The sequence below is a fragment of the Schistocerca nitens genome, chromosome 2 (genome assembly GCF_023898315.1).
Source record: "Schistocerca nitens isolate TAMUIC-IGC-003100 chromosome 2, iqSchNite1.1, whole genome shotgun sequence".
In the NCBI taxonomy this organism is placed as follows: Eukaryota; Metazoa; Arthropoda; class Insecta; order Orthoptera; family Acrididae; genus Schistocerca; species Schistocerca nitens.
The window spans coordinates 912565780-912572564 of NC_064615.1; positions in this window are offsets into that span (position 1 = coordinate 912565780).

The following is a 6785-nucleotide window of genomic DNA, read 5'->3' on the forward strand; positions in this document are numbered from 1 at the left end:
CAAATGTGTCAGCAGATTTTTCTGAATTGCCAGAAAGCAATGCTGACACACATTCATTGTCTGCACTAGAGGGCAAGGAACACTGTTCACTCTCCTGGACAACACCAGACAATTATTTGGCACATGCATGTATATGCTTACATATGTTAAAATTTAAAATGTTGTCTAAACAGCTGCATTTATAGGAATGCACACACATGTTGCAGATGTTACACTAAGTGAACATTTTCTTTCGCATATCAGTTCTGAATTTTTTACAACAACATACACTTCACAACCAGTGGAAGAAAGCACTTCCCACAACCCTTCACCCCTGCATAAAATCATCCCATTTGTTATATCTGAGCTATCGTTGTGGCTTGCTTTCACCCTTGACGCCTTAGAACACTGTTTACGTTTTGAGAGCTTCACTAAGCCCTCATATACTTTGTCTCTCACTAAACATAACAAAGCATTTAATGACTTGTCCAGCCTTCTGCACTTTTTCCCTTCTAGGGAGCTGTATTTAATTACTTTATGTAGGGACTCCAAGTAATTGTTTGTATTAATGCCCAATCGCTGCCTAAAGCAATACGCCCACTTTTCCACTCGCTGGCAGTACATCTTAAGAAAGTACATCTTAAGAAAGTACCTGCCAAATTCTGCAGTATCCGGATCATTCAATAAGTCTTCCACCACTTTCTCCAGACTACAACTAAAAACATCTATATCCAGTTCAGTCTGAAGTCGCTTTAGTGAACTAAACACTGCTGATTTTTTCTCACTACCCCCAGCAATTCTCCTTAAATTCTGAGACCAGTTCCGTTGTATATGCCAAGAACACAGCAACTGGTTTGGCACAGGTCCCATTACTGCTGACCATGCATTATAAAATGCTGGTGCATCATCAGACATAAACACATTGGTCTTTACAGTGCCCACCCTTTCTCTCACACATTTGAAATAAAAAGACAGTACGCACATGTCTCCCCTATTTGAAAAACAAAATGCAACTGGCATTCCAGCACCATATCTATCAACAACGACAATAGTAAAAAGTTGAAAATCGTATGCAGTCATGCCATGAGTGCCATCCACACATATTTTATCTTCTCCATACTTTAGAAGTTGTTCGGCCTGAACGTCTGTCATTATAATAAGAATGAAGTCTTCATCTTGAAAATTAGGATCCACTTCTTTTTGCTGCCTGAAATACAGTACTGGGTTGTCACTTTGTCTCTTCATTTCTTCAACCCACAATTTCACACTCACTGCATCATTTTCATGCTTCTTCGTTGCATAACCAATATCAAAATCCCATTTTATATTATGCAAATCTTTTTTCTCAAGGAAATGGATTCTCTCCACACTTGCAGCAATTGGTGCACTTCGGACATCTTGTAGAACTCGTCCAACAGGAACACCCTGTGACAGCCGTCCTGAAAAAAGAAAAAAAGGAAATAAAAATGAAGCACATTGATACACCCTACGTCTATTCACACAAATAAATTTGATAATTTCATGTTTCATGTACATAACTGTCACATAATCCATTTTACCTGCCAACTCTGCCCTCTCGTTCCTATCCAGAAATGTTCTTCCGACATCTTGGGTGTGTCCCATGTGTTTTGGAAAAAATTTTAAGCAGCATTTGTCCTGTGTTATTGTCACTTGCATGTTGGATGGACAAGTACTGCGTATTTTATTCTTGCCCATACTTTTGAAACACCTGGCACCTGTTCCTTTAGAACTGAAATTGAAATAGCGATGGCAGTGGTAATATCGAACCCGTTTTTCTAGTCGCTCCGGCTCCGAAAAATTCATTACATAACGAACATGGCTTACTTTTTCGTAAGAAATTTTCCACTCTTCAAAGTCTGAAAAAAATGTTAAGGCAGTATTTTTAAGTCATGTACTTGGGACCAACAAAATTTACTAAAACGTGACTAACACAATAAATATAAAAAACAAACCTGCAAGACAACCAAATTCTATCTCCTGGCACTCAAAACTAACATGGTTCTCTTGAATATGTGTTCTCAGTGTGTCATAGGTGAGAAACGAGAGAGAGCACTGTGGGCAAATAATGCGGCATTTCCGACTGTTTTCCTCCGACTTCATGCCATGCACAGTTATTTGATGCCGTTTTAATGAACTGCATCTCATAAATGCAATTCCACACTGGGGACACAATTCATTGCCTTTTCCTTTTTTAGACACATGGATATCAAGTTCATGAACTTTCCTCATATGGGCGTAGAGGTTCTTTCGCATTTTAAACTCTGAACTGCACTCCTCACACCTATAGAGCGTTTCGTGGGAATCACTCACGTTTACCAAAACAAACTAAACAATAACAAGAAACAATAACAAAAAGGAACAGCAGCAACGAAATAACAAGAAGCAGCAACAAACGACGAAAGCAGTTAACACAAGGCAAACATCAACATGAATGGCGTCTTCGAACAGGACGTGAAACCAACTTCCGCTCAGTAAACGTCAAAACAGCCAAGTGCGTACTGTCGGGAGACACTCCCGCACCCTGACGACGACGCATTCTGCTGGCGTACAAGGCCGGCACGACCCAGCGTTGCGTTGCACAGGCCGCTGGGGTGCTTCCCCAGCATTGCCAGTTGTTTTGACAGTTAGTGGCGCGGTCTATTGCCCGACGAATTTGCAGCAGTTCTGAAGCGAATGCCGTGAAGTGTTTCCTTTGGTTTAGAAATAGAGTTGAACTCACGAGGGCTTAAGTCAGGGGAGTGCAGTAGGGGGTATAACATTTAGCAGCCCCATCAGTCAAACAAATCAATAACAGCTTGCACTGTACGTGCTTGAGCATTGTCCTGCAAAATGATGGTCAGGTCCTGCAGAAGGTGTCATCACTTCTGTCTCCATGCTGTTCATTTTTGGAACACAACCTACGACCAGCGTAGACGACCTCGTCCAAACTTAATGGAGCGTTAATAATGGCGTCTCTGTCGCCTTAAAAGCTTTCTTGGCTAACATTAACTCACCAAAAAAATGGTTCAAATGGTTCTCAGCACTATGGGACTTAACTTCTTTGGTCATCAGTCCCCCAGAACTTAGAACTACTTAAACCTAACTAACCTAAGAACATCAAACACATCCATGCCCGAGGCAGGATTCGAACCTGCTACCGTAGTGGTCGCGCGGTTCCAGACTGTAGCGCCTAGAACCGCTCGGCCACTCTGGCCGGCTCAACTCACCACATCCAATTCAAAGAAAACTGACGCTCACGACCGTTACAGAGTGTATTTAAAGCAAACTTGATATGCATCCATATAGTGCCGCTATTAGCACTAATCTTATACAATTGTTGAACAGAGATCGTCTTTCAGAAGTAAAAAAGCACCTACCAACTTTCGTTTGTCAGAAAACTCATCGTTGATGTTGCGATTTTCATCCATCACTGTAATAGTACGTACATGTACCGCAGCCGAAGAGGTAGAGAATACATAAAGGGGATATGTCACGTTATTCAGCGTTTCCTGTGGTGCCACGTTGTACTATAGCCGTCATGTTTACGAATGTCTTTCTCTGGTTGTTTTGAAATTGAAGGTGTTGGCTTATAGTTTTGTAAACTTAACAACTGTCAAATTTCTTTTAGGAAATTTTCTAGGCTTACGAAAATTAATCCGGAAAATCAAGATTGTTGTTCCAACGTTAACGTGATCATGTACCTATGAATAAATATACAACTAAAATTTTAAAGCCTTGCAATCGAGGAAATTTTTTTTCTATGCTGTGTTTAATAGTCTAGCTGTTAAATTATTACTCCACTGCACACCAATAATCGGCACGTGAAATCAAATTAAGTAGAAGTGTTATCAAAAACTAACCTATTATTAAAAACCAGCTAAATGTTAAACACGTTTTGAAATAGAACCTACTGAAAAAGAACACTTATTTGGCAGACAGATAAAACCGTTAAGACATCAAAGAAACTCAGTTACTTTGCAAAGATAATACCATGCACGGTAAAGGATCTGTTTCTAGTTACCAGATGGTGCGTAACCGATGGAGTATGACCTAGCCGTCCACACGTTTTATTACTAGTTTTATCAATGCACAGAATTTTACTTGCCGTAACAACTCTAGAATTAGCAGTGTATTCCAAATAGCTGTAATATATTATACAGAACTTAAATATGCACAACTCGAAATATTTATAAATGTTGTGTTAAATACAACCTCATATTTAGCTACATTTAAAAGCGTAAAAACTGTCGGAAACTGCTTATAGTGGTCTTTGGTGCGCATTCTTTCATGTTCTAAAATCAGTGGCTTGGCTGAAGAACCAGCCAAACAAAAGGTATTCTATCCTCTAGGGACACACTCTCTCTTACTTCAAGCCATATTCCGAGAATTTTGTGACGACGAAGGAGCCTGACAAATACTTGCATTATACTTTGTAACATTTCAAAAATGACAGGAGCGTTGAGTTTTTATTGTGACTGTGAACTTATTTGTGTGGTGGAAGGTATGGTGAATTGCATCTTTGTTGTATAAAAGTTGTAAATTAAGTGATTTAGTTTTCGCAGTTGCACTAGGCATTACTCCAATGATTGTTTTTGTTGATTCCTTGAAATTTTAAATGTTGTATGCTTTTACGTTAGTAAATAGGGATTACAGACAGAAAGGCCTGTAATTTCCTGTGAGCAGATAGTGCCTTGTTTTCAATTATAACTTCAAATTGTAGAGGAAATGGTGTAAAAATAGGCACAGGTGTAATTATGGGCACTCCTTACGAAGAGGGTAAGGGAAGTGCTGCAGTCTGGCGACCAGGACTGAAAACGGCGCCTATTGTTGATAGACGGTAGCAGTGCACAGTTGGAAACATTATTTCAAGCAGTGTAGTTAATAGCGTCGGTTATTGTGTGAACTGTTGTTTGTTCAGGACTGCAAACGTTTGGGAGGCATGTAAAATCGTTTTCTTTTAATATCCTTCTGATTAGTTTTAAACAATTTCTCAGTAATATCTGGAATAACGAAATCCTAAGCTACTTTTAGAAGCTAGTTCTACATTACACACGCATTTAGGTGAGACTTGATAGTGGCCATGTTACTTAAGAATGGTTGGTGTAAATATGGGCCCCTATTTAAGGAGGGCCGATAATTACACCATCTCTTCTCTTAAACAATGTAAAGCATTGAAATAATTTTATGGGGATATGGTTAGTCGAATTTTGTGTTAAAGTTCTTATATACAATACACACAGCAACAAACAAACAGAATTTTTAAATTGCGATAATAGACCCTAGTGCTTTTGTTCGTCCTCCCAGAATGCCGAGAACGAAGAAGCGCTATGAACGTAAGAACCAGAGGCCTCATTGGGATAAATCTTAGATTGTATGTGCCATAACAGTTGTGAAAGCAAAGGAGGCTTCTGTGAAAGCTGCTGCAGTAACTTTTGGAGCGCCTCGTACCATTGTGCAGAGATTTCTTAAACTTGATAAAATCCCTGAGCAAGCAGTTCAAGAGACAAAGCTTGGAAGGAAACCGATTTTAAATGCAGACCACCTTGAGATGAAGCCAAAATTCTTTTTCGTGCACTTTGGCGGATCTGAGAAGAATGACATTTTTACTTGCCCAGAGAAACCGTTTGACAACCCCTTTCAAAGGAGGAAAAGCAGGGCGTGATGGGGCTGACCTTTTTCTTGAGAGACACAAGGATCAGCTGTCAATTCGCAAACCTTGTGGAACTTCATATGCTGGTGCCTTAGACTTCAGAAACGAGAATGTGATGGTTTTCTTTGATTTATTGGCAGACGCTTTCAACAAACACTCATATCCAGCAGACGAAGTGTATAACGTGAACGAGACAGGCCTGTCCATTGTCCAAAGCAAAATTCCAAAAGTGATAGGAATGGAAGGGAAGAAACAAATTACAGCTCTATCGTCTGCAGAAAGAAGGGGTACAATCACAATTATTGTGTGCATGAGCGCTTCGGGACATTATGTCCCGTCAATGATAATTTTCTCTTGAACCAACATGTTCCAAGCTCCAATGAGAAGCTGTCCCCCTGGTGCCATTGGTAGACACCATTCTTCAGGATGGGTTCGAAACAGTTTGTTCACCGAATGGTTCGTTCACTTCATTGAGAAAACATCTCTGACTCAACAAAGGCCCATTCTCCTCATCTTGGATGGTCATTATAGCGACGTTCGAAATCCAGATGTGATTGACTTGGGGAAAGAACACCACGTGACTGTCATCTCATTTCCTCCACATTGCACCCACAAATTGCAGCCTCTAGATGCGACGTCCATTGGACCTGTGAAAACATCGAGGCAGTGAGAGTATGATTGCATCACAGTGGGCGTCCTCCCATACCTTACGACGCCAAGCCTATCTTCGTACCCAATCAGCTGAGATAGCAATAAACGGATTCAAAGCAACTGGGTTGTACCCTATGAACCGTTATATCTTCAACGACGCAGATTTCATAGCTGCTGAGTTGGTTGTATGAAAAACTTTCTCCACAGTGGAACACTGGACCATCGACATCATCAACTTCCTCGAGTTATGGTGATGTACAGTCACATCAAGCTCTATTTACGCCAGTTGATGAAGTCATTGAAACACCGGGAAGTTCTCCAGGGACTTCAACAAATGCAGTTTCACCATTCGGCATATCTCCCGTCCCGAACATTAAGAAAAGAACCACAACGAGGGGAAGAAAAGCAGCAACCGCCTACCACATCACTGGAAGACAATACAAACACCAGTTGACAAAGTCGCTTGACAAAGGTGCTGTCAAGAAGAGGTCGTCGAGTTTCTTTC